The sequence below is a fragment of the Chiloscyllium plagiosum genome, unplaced genomic scaffold (assembly GCF_037043375.1).
Source record: "Chiloscyllium plagiosum isolate Xiang-an unplaced genomic scaffold, Cpla_swu_hap1 HiC_scaffold_37, whole genome shotgun sequence".
NCBI lineage: Eukaryota > Metazoa > Chordata > Chondrichthyes > Orectolobiformes > Hemiscylliidae > Chiloscyllium > Chiloscyllium plagiosum.
In genome coordinates, this window is record NW_028270175.1 from 80,892,253 (window position 1) to 80,911,954 (window position 19,702).

Below are 19,702 nucleotides of genomic sequence, written 5' to 3' on the forward strand. Positions count from 1 at the left end.
CATCCAAATAAATGCGAGGTAGTGCACTTGGTAAAACAAACAAGGGTAGAGCGTATACAACTAATGTTCGGGTCTCGGTTAGTGTTTTAGAGCAGTGGGACCTCCGTGTTCAGGTACATAATTCTTGAAGTTTGCATTACAGGATGGATAAGGCAGTGCTTGGCATGCTTGACTATTGCTCAATCCATTGAGTGTAGGTTTTGGGACGTCAGGTTGAGATTGTAAGGGCATTGGTGAGGCCTCTTCTGGCATTACTCTGTCCAGTTCTGGTCGTCCCAGTTATAGAGAGGATATTATTAAGCTGCAGGATGTTCAGAAGAGATTTACCAGGATATTGCTGGGTATGGAAGGCTTGAGTTCTGAAAAAATGACTGGGCAGCTGAGTCTTTTCACTGGACCCTGGAGAATGAGAGATGACCTTATGGAAGTTTATGAAAAAAAGATTAGAGACATAAATATAGTTAATGGCAGTTGCCTTTTCCACAGGATGGGGGAGTCTCAAGAGGAGGGGATACATTTTTAAGGTTAGAGGAGAGAGATGTTAAAAACAAAAGGATATAAGTGGCAAATTGTTAAACAGAGGGGGGAACAAGTGTGGAATGAACTTCCTGAGGAAGTGATGGATGTCGGTACAGTTACAACGTTTAAAAGGCATTTGGATAAGTACATGAATAGGAAAGGTTTGGAGGGATATGGGCCAGCAACATGCAGCTGGGACGAGTTTACTTTGAGATAATGGCTTGTTTCAACTGAAGAGTCAGTTTCCACGCTGTCTGACTATGACAAGAACATGGTTTTGTCGTTATTTAAGAAAGTGTGTGATGGGAAGCCAGGGAACTAAAGACCAATTAGCCCGATGTCAGTGGTGGGTAAGTTGTGGAAGTGATTCTGCCAGACAGGAGTCACAAGCATTTGGAAAGGATTGATGAAAGATAGTCAGCACGGCTTTGTGCAGACAAAGTTAAACATCACACAACACCAGGTTTTAGTCCAACAGGTTAAATGGAAGCACACTAGCTTTCGGAGCGACGCTCCTGCATCAGGTGATTCAATCACCTGATGAAGGAGCGTCGCTCCGAAAGCTAGTGTGCTTCCAATTAAACCTGTTGGACTATAACCTGGTGTTGTGTGATTTTTAACTTTGTACACCCCAGTCCAACACTGGAATCTCCGAATTGTGCAGACAAAGTCAAGTTTCACTAACTTGATGGTTTTAGTTGAAGTGGGGACCATACATTGCCTACACTACCGTCAGCAGGGCCTTTGACAGGGTTTAGCATGATATACTGGTTTGTAAAGCTAGATCACATGTGATCAGGGAGAGCTCACCAACTTCATACAAAATTGGCTTGACAGTAGGAGACAGAGTTTGGTGGGAGAGGGTTGTTGCTCAGACTGGAGGCCTGTGACCAACAGTGTGGTAGAAGGATCGGGGCTAGGTCCACTGATGTGCATCATCCACATAAACGATTTGATTGAGAATATAGGAGTCATTGTTCCTAAGTTTGTAGATGATCAAATTACTTTTATAGAGGGCAATGAATACGGTTACCAAAGGGGATCTTGACCAACTGGGCCAGTAGACCAAGGAATGAAAGATGGAGTTGAAAATCAGGTGTTGGATTTTGTTAAGACAAACCAGGGAGAATGATCATGGTTAATGGTAGAGCCCTGGGCAGTGTTGTCGAACAGAGAGAGTCCAAGGGGTCAGTTACACTATTCCTTGGAAGTGGTATCACAGATGGACAGGGTGGGGAAAGCGGCATTTGGCGAACTTTACCTTTATTGATCAGAACATTGAGTACATAAGTTGGAGATATTTGTAACATGGTCCTCAATATTTCCCTTGGGCAGAGGAGGCTACGGGTTGATCTTATAGAGGTTTATAAAACCACGCGGTCCATAAGGAAGGTGAATAGCCAATTGTAGGTGAGTCCAAAACTAAAGGCATGCATGTGAGGTGAGACAGCAAAGATTCAAAGAGGGAGCTGAGGGGCAACATTATCCACAGAGGATGGTGAAGAGATCGAAAGGAATGCCAGGGGCACATGGGAGAAACAAGAACAATTACAAAATGGAAAAGACATTTCGGCAGGTACATGGAGAGGAGAAGGTTTGAAGGGATATGGGACAGACGCAGGCAAATGAGTCTCGTTCAGTTTGGAAACCTGTTCATCATGGACTAGTCGGACTGATGGTTCTGTTTTCGTGCTGTATGAATCTGTATCAAGTTACTGGAAGAAGAGACTATCGATGTATGGCATGTTGTAGACATTGAAGCAACTTACAGCGATAGGGATCGTAGTCTGGAATACAGCACATTTCAAAAATGGGGACCAACTATAGGGAAGGGAGGAGGTTACAGGGATGGGAACTAATGTCGGAGTTACAAATTATTGAAGAGACTGGTCCATCAGACATGCCATAGGTAGTGTTGGAGAGGGAACACAGAACAGAAAGATCTCAGGCAGAATTCCCACCCTCTTGTGGGAGGCCTGCTTTCCCCTCTGTTGTATTGATGCTCACTAAGACAGCACAGACCTGGATTGATAATTCTGAATTCCCGATGCTATCTCAGTGCAAAGTAAGTTAAAGCAGGAGCGGTGATTTAGCTTGGGGTGTGTCTGGACTGTGCTCTCCCTCCAGCACTGTAACTATGTCATGTCTTGTTGGCCGATGTTTGGAGCCCTCTCATTGCTCTCTGCGCTGTGCACTGTGAGTGATCTTGCCTCAGTTCAGGATTTATTGAAGGCTGCATGTCTCCCGGCCCTTTGTCTCTCTGGCTGATCAACCATCTTCAATGAGACACCCAGCAGCTGGGAAGTCTATTGAGTCAGGATCTTCCTGAGTACCTACAGGAGACAGACAGAATTGAAAATTAGACTGATGCAGTGAGGGTTACATATGGAGAATGGTCCTGAGCCCCACTGAGATCTGGAAAATCCCAGTTGCCTTCCCTGGCCTGTGCTGCCTCATCACTCTGGAGTGGAGAGTTCTGTTGGCTCAGGATCTGGAGGAGCTGCAAGAGCTCTGTGCCTCCGCATTTCAATACCTCAGCAGGGAGACCGTCTGCTCCAGCAGCCTTATTGTTCATGAGCTGGCGGACAGACTTCTCTACTTCATGTGGGGCTGGGGCATTGCTGCGCCCGTGGTGTGTAGCGCGCTGTGGCCGACGGTCAAGGACACTCAGATCGATGACAGAGTCCTGGTTGAGAAAGTCTCTAAAGTGCTCCTACCGCGATGTTTTTTGGTTTCTTTGTCTTTGATCAGAGTCACTCTGTCCTTGGCCAGCAGTGGGATGGGGCCGTGGTGGGGGTGCGGAGGGGGGTTGGGTGATATGGTGGAATTCAAATGGATTATGAAGTTCCACAGTGACCACTCCAAGTACACCCGACAGTCTGAAATTGAAACAAAGCAAACTTGATGGGTATGAGGGGAGAACTGTCCAAGGTTAACAGGGTAAACAGACTGAAATGTACGCCTCCAAATTAACAGCAAGAAAATATTCAACAAAAGGACATTCCCTTGGCACAGACCAAACTTGTGCAAGAAATACCAATCAGTGACTGCCTCGGGTCTTTAAGGATCATATTAGAACAAACCAGGCTTCGAAGACTGTCAATAAAAGCTAATAATTCTGAAGGCAGAGCGTCTCAGAAACTGACAAAAGAGCGATCAAAACGTTGAAGCAGGTGTTAAAGGGAGAGCAATGGTTCTTCCTGAAAGAGGAGTGTTGGAGGAAGTGGAAACATTGTTTGGCTTTAATGAGATGATCAGGGAGACTTGAATGTACTGGATGTGCTGACAAATACATGAAGTGTGATAAGGGCCTCAATGACAATAAAAAGTCGATATGGATTGTGTGGCAGGCGGAGTTCACAGAGTGAGGGAGGATAATCTGTTCTGGAGTTAGTTCAAGAGATATGGAGGGTTATGGGACAGAGAAAGAATTACAAATACAGAGCAAGTTGTGGGACTCAAACCAGTTTATCGGGATAGAAAGTGTCACTGGGTTTTGACCAGATATTAACAGGGCAGGAGGGGATAAAGGAGGTTCGATATTGACAGAAACTGGAGGAACAGGAGCATATTTGGGCCGAAAGGCAGTTACAGACATAAGGAATGCTTTGGGGACTGGAGAAAGATACATAGATAAGCGAGGGTTGTTCTGCTTCAGGAAGAGATGCCAACGCATACACATAGAACTGAACATTCATACCACCACATACACACAAACATTCCTAATCTGAAGGATAAAGATCAACTCCACGCTGGTGTCAGATGTGAAGTAGGGAGGGAAATATGCCCTTTTATTGATGCATTCATGGGATGTGGGTGTCATTGGCTGGACCAGTTTTCATTACCCACTGCTAATTGCAAGAGAGCAGCTCACAGTTAGCCATGTTGCTGTGGGTTTGGAAACACATTTCAGCCAAACCGAGTTAATATGTCAGATGTCCTTCTCTTCAGGGTATAAGTGGACCAGATGAGATTTTCCTGATGATCAACAATGCTTTTATGGTCATCATTAAATGGTTACAAATGGTCTCACCAACATCCTGTGCAGCCACAATATGGTGTCCCAACTCAGTCTCTCAAGCTCTGACTAATGAAGGTAAATGGATCCAAATGCCTTCTTTCCCACCCTGTCTACCTGTGACACCACATCCAACCAGCTGTGTACCAGTACCCATTTCTCTCTCTTTGAAAATACTACTCAGAGCTGCACCATTAACTGTTTTTGTCCTACTCTGTTTCACCTGACTAAAATACAACTCCTCGCATTTAAAAAAAAATTAAACTCCATCTGCTGTCCTCAGCCCACTGACTCACCTGATCAACATCCCATGGTAACCTGAGACAACCTTCTTCACTGTCCATTCTGGCACCAACTTTAGTGTCACCCATAAATGTACTAAATATGCCTCCTATATTCTCCTCTAAATCGTTTACATGAATGAAGAAAAACAGTCGATCCAGCGCCAATCGTTGCCACACACTAACGGTCACAATGTCCATTCAGAACAACAAACCCATGCCACCACCCTCTGTCTCCTACCATCAAACCAACTTTGTATCTCCCTGGATCACACCTTATTAACCATTCGACAATGCAGAACCTTTTACACACCATCTCCCACTCTTCCTCCTGTCCACTTCCTCAAAAACTCAATCAGGTTTGTGGGATATCATTTCTCACACAGAAACCCATGCTGATTATTCTTAATCTGCCATTGCTTTTCCATCTGCATGAATTTCTTCGAATCTATTCCAACAATTCACACACCACTGATGTCTGTCTCAGTGATCTGTCGTTTTCTGGCGTTTCCTTCCAGCCTTTAACTGATGGAACAGCATTAGCCACTCTCCAAACTTCCAGCACTTCACTGGGACTGTTGATAATACAAATATCTCTGCTAAGGGCCCTGCAATCTCTTCCCAAGCTTCTCACAGAATTCAAAAAACCACAAGGTATTTTATGACAATAGTAAGAGTAAGAGGATTCCCAACTAAGCAGTGGGGCATCTTAGAAACCAAAGGGACAATCTGTGCATGGAGCCAGAGGAATTAGGGGAGGTCTTCAATGAACACTTCCACCTGCATTCAGACAGGAGAAAGGCAGTGTAGCCGGGGATTTCAGTTAGTACGCTGAGGTACTAGAACATGTTAAGATCAATAAGGAGGAGGTAATAAATGTTTTCATAGGCATAAAGGTGGATAAATCCCCAGTGCCAATGAAATGTATGCCAGGCTGCGATGGGAGGTAAGGGAGTTGATTGTTAGGGCCCTGGTAGATATATTTAATACTTTGCTCGTCACAGGTGAAGTGCTGAATGACTGGAGGATCGCTAACGTGGTTCCTTTGTTCAAAAAGGGCAGCAGGGATAGGCCAGGTAATTACAGAGCAGATAGTCTGACAGCCGTGGGAGGGAAATTATTGAGAACAATGCTGAGGGACAGGATGGATCACCATGCCAAAAGGAAATAATTGGTTACGGATAGTCAGCATAGATTTGGTAGAGGAAGACCCGGTCAGATGAATTCAGCTGAGTTTTTGAAGTGGTGTCTAAAAATATTTATGAGAATAGTGCAGATGATGTGGCTTCCATGGAGTTCATTAAGGCGTTTTGACAAGGTCCCACATAGAAGTCTGGTCCAAAAGGGAGGAGTCCACGGGATCCAAGGCAAGTTGGGAAATCGGATCCGTAATTGGTGGAGGGTTGGTTTTGTGATTGAAAGCCTTTGCCCAGAGGGGGAACCACAATAATCTGTACAGGAACTATCGCTGTTTATTATGTATATTAATGACTCGGATGTGAAAGCATATGGTATCATTAGTAGGTTTGCAGATGACAGGAAAGGTGAGGGTATAGTCCACAGTGAAGTGGATGTTCTCAGTCTACAGTCTGATATCGATCAGATATAAACAGTGGAGTGTACTGGCAGATGGAGTTTACTTCTGATCAGTGTGAGGTAGTCCTGTGGGCGGTATGGACGTCAGTAAGGCGTTTGATGAGATAGACTGATGGAGAAGGTGAAGTCGCAGGAGTCCAGGGCGTCCTAGCTAGATGGATAGAGGAGTGGCTGCGCAACAGGAGATAGAGAGTAGTAATGGAAGGGAGTTTCTCAAAATGGATAACTGTTCTGTGTGGTGTTTCACAGGGATCCATGCTGGGACTACTTTTTTTGTGATATAATTACATGGTCTGAAGGAAGGTATACGTGGTCTGATTAGCAAGTTTGCAGATAACACTTAGATTGTTAGACTAGCATAAAGTTGAGGGGACTGTCAGAGAACACAGGTGAATATAGATAGATTGCAGAGTTGGGTGGAGAAATGGCAGGTGTAAGGTGATGCATTTTGGAAGATCCAATTCAAGAGCGAATTATACAGTAACTGGAAAAAGCCCAGGGAAAAAATTGATGTACAGAGAGACCTGGATATTCAGCTCCATTGTTCGCTGGAAGTGGCATGTCGATAGAATGATCAAGAAGGCATACAGCATACTTTCCTTCCTGCATTCCAACAATTTAAGAAGTGGAGAACCACAGACCAGTTAACTCGTCACCCACAGGAGGGAATCTGTTGGAATCTATTGCGTCCAAGAGTAGGCCAGGCCATATTACAGTTGTATAGGACATTGTTTCGTCCACATTTAGAATACTGCGGACAGTTTGTTTGCCACATTACTGAAAGGATCTGGATGCTTTGGAAAGAGGGCAGAGGATTTTCACCAGAATATTGCCTAGTATGGAGAGAACGACATACAAAGAGAGGTTTGGTAGATTAGGATTATTTTCATTAGAAAGACATAGGTTGAGGGGGGAATTGATTGAGGTCGACAAAATCATGAGAGATGTAAACAGGGTGGATAGCAAGAAGCTTATTGCCAGAGTGGGGGACCCAGTTACTAGGGGTAAAGATTTCAAGACGTAAGGGGAGAAGTTTATTGGAGATAGGCTCGAAAGGTTCTTTGCGCCGAGAGTGGTGGGTGGCTGGAAAGAGTTGCCAGTGGAGGTGGTAGAGGCGGGGATGATAGTGTAATTTAATATGAGGAAGCAGAGGGATACAGATCCTTAGAAAATAGGGGACAGATTTAGATAGATGATTTGGATCGGCACGGGCTTGGAGGGCTGAAGGGACTGTTCCTGTGCTGTGATTTTCTTTGTTATTTGTAAATACTAGCAAAAAGCGTCTGTTGAAACTTGAAAGGAAAATGATACCAAGATCAAATGTGGTACATCGAATGTGTAGATATGATGATTTATTGTAGAGAACAGAAAAATGTCAAGGAGGCGAACAAGTTACATTGCGTATGTCTTCAAAGAGGAAGATCCAGAAATACCAAGTCATCACGGGACCTTTGTAACTAAAGAGTAAAATCAATCATATACCGTTACGAGGTAGTGTTTGGAAACAGAACTGGGATGAGGATTGATAAGTCTGACAGACCGGATAGAATTCAAACTGAAATTTCAGAGAAAACAGCAATACACATGTTGATTGCAATAGGGGCCACTGCATTTCTCTGTATTCACTTCAGAATGTTATAAAAGCATTCAAACGAATTAAGTGGGAGAGTGGAGGACTACAGGCTAGTTAGCTGCCATCCACAGTGGGGAATCTGTTGCAAGCTATTGTGACAAAGACCTAATTGGACAATGAGAAAGTAAGAGTAAATTTCAAAATAATTGTTCTGCATTTGTGAAAGGTAAGTTATAATTTACAATTTTTTTCGCTAAGATACCTCCTAAAGATGTAAGCAATGGCGGCTCAGTGAACGTGGTGTAGTCAGATATTCAGGAGGAGTTTTAATCAGCACGCACAGTAAGTTAGGGGAAAACATTAAAGCAAAGTGCATTGGGAGGAACAAATGCAAACGGGGAAGGTAAGCATTAGAGAAACTATTAGAGAAACATAGGTGGTTGTGTGACTGCAGACCGGTGTACGCTGGTGTGCCACAGGTTTCAGTGCTGTGCCCCTTTAAACGCCTTCATTTAAAGGGAATCCGAATACAGACGACGAAGAATCAACTAGACACAAAGTGTCAGCTTGCTCTCTCTTTACGATGCTGTCTGATTCACTGTGAGCTCCAGCATGTGTTGGTTTCAGTACAGATTCTGCTTCTGCAGTAATTTGCTCCGACTGGAAGTAAAGACATTCTTCACCAGTAACACAGAGAGTTGGGGAGACTGTACCTGGACTGGACCGGTACAATTTTGATGTCTTGATCTAAGTAAAATATACTGATCACATATACTGAATGGGCATTCTCCAGATTAATGCCTCAGGTGGCACAATGGTCTGCTGAGGAGACTCGGTCTGGGATCAAGGCGGGAATCTGTGTTTGAAACTGGAGACGCTGATTGATTGTTATATGAGAACTTTACGTCTGTTTACTTGGGAAAAGGAGGAGGCAGGTGCAGAATTCAAGAAGTTGGACAGGGAAGCTCTTGAACAGATTGATGTAAGATATGAGCAGGGGTTGACGTTACTGGCTGGTTTAAAATAGGACCAATCCACAAGTCCAGATCAGTTACATCTCAGGCTGCAGTTGGAGACAAGGGATGAAAGGCACTGATGCAAATGATTAAATAGAATCTGGTCACAGGTGAGGTGCCCGAAGACTGGAGAACACCCTTATAGGAAGGGTGGTAGAGATAGAACAGAGAACTATAGACCAGTGTGTTTCAGATCAGTGTTAGAGAACTTTTGCACAAAATACGTGGTGGTAGTAGTCTGTTTGTGTGACTGGAGACTGGTGTCCCCTGGTGTACCATAGTGATCAGTGCTGTGTCCCTTGTGGTATTCATAAATGGTACAGATGTGAATATAGAGGGGGAGTGGGAGTGGGAGTGGGAGTGTGATAAGTAAGTCTGTGTTTGACACAAAGATTGACCGGGTGTTTGGCAGTGAGGAGGAAGGTCTTATGTTACAGGAAGATACAGATGGAATGGTCAGTTGGGTGGATCGATGGCAGATGAAATGTAACTCTGATAACTGAGGTGATGCACTTTGGAAGAAGGAACCAAATGGGGAATACACAATGAATTTCAGCACACAAGGAAGCTGATAGGGAGCTACTCCACACATTCTTGAATGTGACGTGGAAGGATAAAAGGTTACATAAGAAGTCAATGGAAACTGTAGGCATAACCTTTACTCATAGAGGCATAGATTACAAGAGCTATGTTACACCTTGGTGAGGCCAAGACGGAATACTGTGTGGAGTTCTGGAAACCACATTACAGGAAGTATGTGATTATTCTGGAGGGGGTACAGAGATTCACCTGGATGTTTCCAATGATGGGGCATATCAGCTATGGAAAAAGGCTGGATAAGCTCGGGTTGTTTAGTTTGAATGAGAAAAGGCTGAGGGGGACGTGACTCAGAAGGATAAGATGGACAGGGTGGATAGACAGCAGCTGTTCCATTTGGTCAAATGGCCAAGAACAGGGGAGCACACTTTTAAAGGGAAGGATTTGAGGATTAGAGATGATTCAGGGATTGTTTTTCACCCAGAGGGTCGTGGAATATGCAATGCTCTTCCTAAGGGGGTCGGTGATCATGGGTCACCTCCCAACCATGAAAAATTATTTGGACGAGCACTTGAAGTGTCATACCATTCAGAGCTACGGGACAAATGTAGGAAATTTGGAATAATATAGATTGTGCTGTATTTTTGATGGTACAGAGTCTATGCTTCTGTGATTGTATGGCTGTGGAAGGTCAATCATTGAACAGCTTAAGGCAGGAAGTAATGGGTTTTGGAAGAGTACATTAACAAGCGTGAAATGTAAAATCTTCTCAACGTACAATATACCAAGGTGAAATGTTGGAGAAGATAACTGTAGCTTCCTTACAGTCCGAAACTAGCGAATGGAGAACAGGAAAATGGCAGGTTATGAAGCATCTACTTCAGTTCTGCCTTCATGAAAGAATTTTTTTAAAAATAGCTTCCAAACAATTCGAGATCTACTGAGAAAGAAAGGAAATTTAATCAAATCAGTAAATAAACAGTTTTGGAGAAATTATTTGAACTGAAATCTGATAAATCCCCACGGCCTGATAATCTTGATCTCTGATTCCTAAAGGAGGTGGCCATGTGAATAATGGATACTTTGCTTGCTGTCTTCCAAATTCCTGATGATTGAATGGACAGATTTGAGAGCAGCAAATATAACCCCAATATTTCTAAAGGAGGCAGGCAGACAGCAGGGAATTACAGTCTGCTTAGCACCAAAGAAGCAGTCAGGACAATACAGCAATCTATGAGAAAGAATGCTTTGCCAAGGAACTTTGAGAATTAAATTAAATCGAAAGTAATGAACATGGATCAAATCAATGCCTAGTTATTAAAGGTGAATCATATTTAAGAATCCGACTGCGAAATAAATTATCGCGAAGCAATAGATGTAATTTGGATTTTCAAAAACATTTTTGATGACGTCCCAAGTGTAGTGTTGTGACAATGCTACTCCTTTAACAAGGTTATGCTGTCCTTGTTTATTTTTCATAGCGGTCTTAAAAGCAGCGAATCCGAAAAGTCTGAGTTTGACTACTTGGGAATGCTTTCTTGTCTAACATTAAAACAAGTACAATAAGGAGTAAGCTATGCAAGATCCGGTCCTGTGCAATGAGACAGGAATAATTAAAGACCTCATAGTTAGGAATCAAATTGGAAGGAATGATCAACGTATGGTTGAATTTAAAACACAGATGGAGTGTGTGAAGATAAAATTCAATACCAGGTTCCTGTGCTTAAACGAGGGAGACTACAGCAGAATGAGGGAGGACTTGGCTAAAGTCGACTGGAAACAAATACTGTATGGTGAGAGTTGACGAGCAGTGGAGGATTTTCAAAGGAATTTTTCAAAGTCCTTAGCAAAAGTATATTCAGTGAAAAGGAAAGACTAAGAAAAGTGAAATCTGCCGTGGGTGTCTAAGCAAATACGCAAGGCTATCAAATTGAAAGAGATGGAATGCAAAGTGGCCAAGAACAGCAGGAACCTTGAAGACTCGGAAAAGATTAAAGGTCAACAGAAATCCATGAAAAGAGCTACAAAGAAAAGTAGGATAGAACACGACAAAACAAAACTCGCACAGTATATGAAGACAGATAGCAGATGATTCCCTAAATATATAAAATTAAAATGAGTGGCTAACTTAAATGTTGGTCCTTGAGAGGATAAGAAGGAACATTTAGTTATAGGATATGATGAAATGGCTGAGGCATTGAACAGTTTTTTGTATCAGTTTTCATAGTGAACGACACTAATAACATGCCAGTGATCGACGAAGAGATGAAGATTCTAGATTAGAGTGGTGTTGGTAAAGCACAGCATATCAGGCAGCATCTGAGGAGCAGAAATATCGACGTTTCGAGCAAAAGCCTTTCATCAGGAATGTTCTGAACTGTTGTGCTTTACCAGCACCACTCTAATCTAGAATCTGGTTTCCAGCATCTGCAGTCCTTGTTTTTACCAAAGAGATGAGGGTAGGTGAGGACTTGTGAACAATCATTATTACAGAGGAGGTAGCGTTGGGCAAGCTAATGGAACTATGTGTAGACGAATCCCCTGGCCCTGATGGAATGTATCCCAGAGTACTAAAAAGATAGCGGGAGAAATAACAAGTGCACTTGTGGTAATTTTCTAAAATTTGCTGAACTCTGGGGCAGTCCTAGCAGATTGAAAAACAGCAAATGAGACACCATTGTTTAAAAAGGCAGGTCGATAAAAGTTGGGGAATTACAAACCAGTTACCTTGAGCTGAGTAGTGGACAAGATGCCTTGACTGTATTATCAAGGAAGAAATAGCAAGAAATTTTGATAGAAAACGGTCCATTGCACAGATGCAGCAAGGATGCATGAAGGGCAGATCATGGAAACCGACGAAGACCTTACGAGCAAGATAGACAACGAGGCCGCAGTGGATGTGGTGTATCTAGGTTTCAAAAAGGCTTTGACAGGGTGCCACATAGAAGGCTGCTGCATAAGATAAAGATGGATGGCGTTACGGCTGAAGTATTAGCATGGATAAAAGATTGGTTGACTAACGGGAAGCAAAGAGTGGGTATAAATGAGTGCTATCCTGGCTGGCAATCAGTGCTGAGTGCTGTGCCTCAGGGATCAGTGTTGGGGTTGCAATTATTCACAATTTATATAGACGATGTGGAGTTGGGAGCATGAGCAGTTTGTCAAATTTTGCAGATGGCACGAAGATGAGCGGCAGAGCAAAGTGTGCAGAGTACTGTGAAACTTTGCAGAGGAAAATAATTACATTGCATGAATGGGGAAAGATATGGCAGATGGAATACAATGTTAATAAATATGAAGTAATCCATTTTGTTAGGAGTACCATTAAAAAGGATTATTACTTGAATTGGAAAAAGATGCAGCATGCTGCTGTGCAGAGGGACCTGGGTGTCCTTGTGCATGAATCACAGAAGGTTGATCTGCAGGTACATCAAGTAATTAGGAAGGTAAATGGTATTTTGTTCTTCATTGCGAAAGGGGTTGAATTTAAAAGCAGGGAGGTTATTTTGCAGCTGTACAGGGTGCTGGTGAGGTCATACCTCGAGTACTGTGAACAGTTTTGGCCTCCTTACTTGCAAAGCGATGTACTGGCTGTGGAGGTGGTGCAGAGGAGATTCACTCTGGTGAATCTGGAGTTGAGGGGGTTGTCTTATGAGGAGAGACAGAGTAGATCAGCATTATATTCATTGGAATTTAGAAGAATGGGGGAGGATCTTATAGAAACATTAAAAAAAATTAAGGGATGACGTTCGAAAAAAGTGGAGATGATGGTTCCACTGGTAGGTGAAGCTAGGACAAGATGGAATAACCTCAATATTAGAGGGAGCAGATTTAGGATTGAATTCAGAAAGAACCTTTTCACCCAGAGGCTTGTAATTCTATGGAATTCCCTGCCCAGTGAAGTAGTTGACGCTACTTCAGTAAATGTTTTTCGAGCTGATATAGATATATTTTGAACAATGAAGTAAATAACGGATACGGTGAGAGCGCGGGTAAGTGGATAAGAGTCAACGAGTAGATCAGCCTTGATGTTACAGAATGGCTGAGTAGGTTAGAAGGACCAGATGGCCTACTCCTGCTCCTAGTCCTTCTGCTCTTCTGTTCTTATGAAAGGGGAGTGGCCAGTTCTCCCAGCGCAGACCCTCTGCTTTGATTTGATTGGACTGATCATTCACAGACTAGCTGTTTACTGAAAGCAGGCAGCCACTTGTGAAGCTATCAGGCCAAAGAAGAAGATCCATGCTGATCTCCCCTCTCTCTCTGAGATCTCTCCTCGAAGAACCTGGGTTTGATTTTACCATGGGGTGTTTATGGGGATTGATTCAAGTACTTCTAACAACACCTTAGATTATTCAGATACAGTTTACTTTCAGTGTGGAAACAGGCCCTTTGGCCCAACAATTCCACACCGACCCTCCAAAGAGCAACCCACCCAGATCTATTCGCCTACATTTACCCCGTCACCAAACACTACGCGCAATTTAGCATGGCCAATGCAGCTAACCGGCGCATTTTTGGACTGTGGGAGGAAACCCTCGCAGACACGGAGAGAATGTGCAAACTTCACACAGACAGTTGCCTGAGGCGGGAATTGAACGTGGGTCCCTGGCGCTGTGAGGCAGCAGTGCTAACCACTGTGCCACGGTACCACCCACTCTGTACATGTGTTACAAGCTCTCAGCTGTTAGGACGGAGATATCTGCAGGATTAACAGGACTGTGTTTCCCATTCCCTTTTCTGATACCGAGACTGGTGCCGGGTGTTTTGTCCAATTTTATCCATTAAGAGCTTGTAACAGTTTGTTACAATAGAGTGTCTTGCTTGGCATTTTAGAGACCGTTGAAGAGTTTACCACATGTCTGTCGTGTGGAGGCACTTTCAGGCCGGAACAGGAATGCAGGGGAGTTTCACTGCCTGAAAGTACGTTGGGAAGGCAATTGGTGTTTACAATCGACATTGGCTTCAAGGTCACTGTTACTGACAGCAGATTTTAGATTTCGATATCTTATCAGTTGATTTTAACTTCCACCAGCTGCCAGAGCACTAGCCTGGTCTGGATTGGTAATCCAGTGATATTTCCACAACAGCAGCATCTCCACATGGGCACCAATCAGAAACCACACTGAGCAGATAATTTCTGTGCTGCTTGACAGCTCTGTCAAAAATAACTCACACCATTTTGTCTATCGTGATGGGACTGAGGGGGTGGTAAATGGTCAGATTGTAATTATTTTTCTCTTAAGGGACTGGACACAGTTGAGGAATTTTCCACATTGGCAGGGAGATGTCAGAGTTGGAGCTGGAATGAAACAGTTCCCACAGGGACACGGCTTGTTGTGCAGCACAAGTCTTCAATCCTATTGAAGGAATGGTGTCAGGGCCCAATGCCTTTTTTGTACCTACTGCGTTCAGCTCTTTCTTCATGTGAGGGGCAGCAAATCGAATTGGTTGGAAACTGGCATCTGTGATTCTGTGGGCATCATCTAAGGAACATTTCTGGCTGAGGATGGTGCAGACATTGCTTACTGTCTTTTACACTGATGTGCAGCAAAGTTCCATTCTTTCGGGGACGAAATAACCTAGTGGTATTGAGCTGTTAGTCTAGCGACCCAGGCAATGCTCATGTGACCTGAGTACGAATTCTGCCACAGGAAATGGTGGAATTCAAATCCAATAAATGTTCGGAATTAAGAGTCTAATGATGATCATGAAACAGTTGCTGATTGTGTGGGAAACCCATTTTGTTCGCAGATGCCCTTTCGGGAAAGAAACTGCCATTCATTCCTGCTCTGGGCTACTTGTACCTCCAGACCCACAGCAGTGTGTTTGACTCTTAACTACCCTCCGGGCAATAAATGATGACCTACCCAGCGACACACTAATCCCATTGAACATTTTTATTAAAAAAAAATATTTGTGGAGTCCTCTTCATTCGTCAGTTGTTTCATAGTTCAACTCCATTTCTCACTGGCTGTGGCAGGACTGCAGAGCTTCGATCTGATTTGTTTGCTTTGTAATCAATTCGTCCTCTCTATCAGATGTTAGTCCTGCTGTTTGCAATGTAAGTGAGTCGTCAAGTGTGGTAGCTTTAAATGGGTTGGCATCAGTTTTAGGTACACACGGCTCTGACTCTGGTATGTTCACCTACACTCGTGACTGAAACATCATTCAGCTTAATGGGAATAATGGACTGAGGAATTATCCTGGGCAAAAAGTTACAGATTGTGACTCAGTACAATTCTCCTTCTGTCCAACTGTGATCTACACTATTACATGAATTTCCGGATTTGAGCTGCAGTTTCTGCAATGCAATTCTGATGTCTGTCGCCCAACGCATACCGAGACCCATTGACCCGTACCCCGTGAGCTACTATGGTTTCTCATCAGGTAGCACTTCCATTTTCACATTCTCATTCATCTGAACGTTTGTTTATTGTGTCACACCTCTTACTTGTCATGTTTTTCAAAACTCCAAAACATATTCCCTGAGGTAGCACATGGCTCAGTGTTTAGTGCTGCTGCCTCACAGCGCGAGGGACCCAGGTTTGATTCCATCGTCCAGTGACCGTATTTGTGGAACTTGTGCATTCTCTCTGTGGGATTCCTCTGAGTGCTTTGGTTCCCTCCCACAAAACCAAACATTTCTAGGTTAGGTGCATAAATCAGGGGTAAATGTAAGATAAGAAAATGGATGTGCTTGGTTTACTCTTCAGACGATTGATGTGGACTTGTCGGGCTGAAGGGCCTGTTTCCACACTGGAGCGATTCTAATTCTAAGATTCATCTGAACGTTTTCCCTTGCAGTTATGCCATTTTCGGTGTTTAAATTGAATGTGCTTCACTCTGTTCTCTCCATGGCTTCTAATATGAACTCTGTCGTGTCAATGATTCCAGTCTTATGTAGTTTCAGAACCAAGATATTTGTGTATCTTTTTTTTTTCACTTCCCAGTGTATGGCAATCTACGTGGGTCAGGACATTTGAGCAGCTTTGAAATATACCTTTGAACATGTTCAAAACCAGAAATTTCTGGAGAAACGCAGCAGATCTGTCAGCATCTGTGGAGACAGAGAAACAGAGATAGTGTTTCAAGTTCAGCGTGGCCCTTGTTCAGAACTGAAAAGGGCTGCTTAATGCCTTGGCAAAAGTGGACGAGGGATGATAGGAAACAGAGCATGTGGAGACGCAATGGCACAGAGGGATGGGCTTTTAAATGTGGTGAAAGAGAAACAGATATAAAATTGGTATAAATTAAAGTGTGGATGGCAGAAATGGGTTGTCTCTATTGTGTGCAGGATAAAAAAAAAGACGCAGACGAGATAATTGGGAGTCCAAGAAGTAGAATATATGAAAAATGGCGAACAGCCTTAATGGAATCAGGCTGTGAATTTGGAATTGTGTATTAACTCGTGCAGACTGTGACAAATCAAAGTGTAAAGTTCGGTGTTACTACAGCTTGGGTAGTGTTTCACTGGAACATTGCAGCAGCTCAGGACCGAAATGTTAGGATGAGCGCAAGGTCGGTTATTGAAATGAGAAGCAATGAGAGGGTCAGGATTATTCCTACAGACAGAGTGAAAGTGGTCCGCGAATCAGTCTCTGTTTGGTCTCCCCAGTGTAAAGGAGACAGCGTTGTGAGCAGCAATGACAGGAGACCGGATTGAGAGAGTAAAAGTGAAATGCTACTTCAGCAGGAAGGTATGAACATAGAACATAGAACATAGAAGAATACAGCGCAGTACAGGCCCTTTGGCCCTCGATGTTGCGCCGATCCAAGCCCACCTAACCTATACTAACCCACTATCCTCCATATACCTATCCAATGCCCGGTTAAATGCCCATAAAGAGGGAGAGTCCACCACTGCTACTGGCAGGGCATTCCATGAACTTACGACTCGCTGAGTGAAGAACCGACCCCTAACTTCAGTCCTATATCTACCCCCCTTAATTTAAAGCTATGCCCCCATGTAATACCCGACTCCATACGCGGGAAAAGGTTCACACTGTCAACCCTATCTAACCCCCTAATCATCTTGTACACCTCAATCAAGTCACCCCTAAACCTTCTTTTCTCTAATGAAAACAGCCCCAAGTGTCTCAGTCTTTCCTCATACGATCTTCCTTCCATACCAGGCAACATCCTGGTAAACCTCCTCTGCACCCGTTCCAGTGCCTCCACATCCTTCCTATGGTATGGCGACCAAAACTGCACACAATATTCCAGATGCGGCCGCACCAGAGTCTTATACAACTGCATCATGACCTCAGGACTCCGGAACTCAATTCCTCTACCAATAAAAGCCAGTACGCCATATGCCTTCCTCACCGCACTATTTACCTGGGTGTCAACTTTCAGAGATCTGTGTACATGGACACCAAGATCCCTCTGCTCATCCACACTACCAAGTATCCGACCATTAGCCCAGTACCCCATCTTTTTGTTATTCTTCCCAAAGTGAATCACCTCACACTTAGATACATTGAATTCCATTTGGCACCTTTCTGCCCAGCTCTGCAGTTTCTCTATATCCTGCTGTAACCTACCACATCCTTCCTCACTGTCAACAACTCCTCCGACTTTCGTATCATCCGCAAACTTGCTCACCCAACCTTCTAACCCCTCTTCCAGGTCATTTATAAAAATGACAAACAGCAATGGTCCCAAAACAGATCCTTGCGGAACACCGCTAGTGACGGCACTCCATGAAGAAACTTTGCCATCAACTACTACCCTCTGTCTTCTTCCATCCAGCCAATTCCTAATCCAAACCTCCAACTCACCCTCAATGCCATATCTCCGTATTTTCTGCAGTAGCCTACCATGGGGAACCTTATCAAACGCCTTACTAAAATCCATATATACCACATCTACCGCTTTCCCCTCATCAACCTCCTTAGTCACCTTTTCAAAGAATTCAATAAGGTTTGTGAGGCACGACCTGCCCTTCACAAAACCATGCTGACTATCCTTGATCACATTATTCCTATCCAGATGTGCATAAATCCTATCCCTTACAATTCTCTCGAAGACTTTGCCCACAACAGAAGTGAGACTCACCGGCCTATAGTTACTATGGTTATCCCTACTCCCCTTTTTGAACAAGGGAACCACATTTGCTATCCTCCAGTCTTCAGGCACTACTCCTGTAGACAAAGAGGACATAAAAATCAAGGCCAATGGCTCTGCAATCTCCTCCCTTGCTTCCCAGAGAATCCTAGGATAAATGCCATCAGGCCCAGGGGACTTATCTATTTTCACCTTTTCCAGGATTTCCAACACCTCTTCTCGACATACCTCAAAGCCATCCATTCTACTTATTTGTGACTCAGTATTCACAACGACGACAATGCCCTGTTCCTGAGTAAATACTGAAGAAAAGTATTCATTCATGGGGTCTTGGACAGTGAGGAGGGAAATGTGAATGGGCAAGTGTTGCAGCTTCTGCAATTGCATAGGAAGGTGTCATGGGGCAGTTGCGAAGTGTTCGGGATGATGGATAGTGTCACAGAAGAAATGGTCCCTATGTAATGCTGTCAGTGGTCAAGAGGGAAAGATGTGTTTAATGGTGCTGTCCCATTGGAGATGGTGGAAGTGGCGAAAGATGATTCTGTGAATGTGGATTCTTGTACAGGAGAAGTGAGGACGAAGGGAGATCTATCATTGTTCTGGGAAGAAGGGGACGGAGTGAGGGCAGAAGCGTGGGAGATGGGATAGTCACAGCTGGAGGCCCTGTCCACCGGAAATAGCGGATTTCTGATTTGAAGGAAAAGGAGGTCACGTCACAAGCAGTTCACTGGAATGTGGCGTCATCAAACAGAAACAACAGAGACGGAGAAACTGGGAGAATGAAGTCAGCCTCCGCTGATCATGTGTACAGCTACATGCAGAAGTCCCCCCTGAATGATTGAAAGAAACAGACATCTACATTGAGGCTTTCTGTTTCACATCTGATCTGAAGCGGGATGTGAAAGTCGACCCAGAGGAAGGTCAGTCGGTATACCTGGGCAGACATTCAAGCAGATATCCAATAACACTCAGAAATTGTTGTTTCTGTTCAAAAAGAAGGACTCGATTACAAGATGTACCACCCTTGGTTGACAAGGATACTATGATGAGCATTAGTTTAGGGCCAGATTTAGGATGTTTATTTCAGGCATCATAA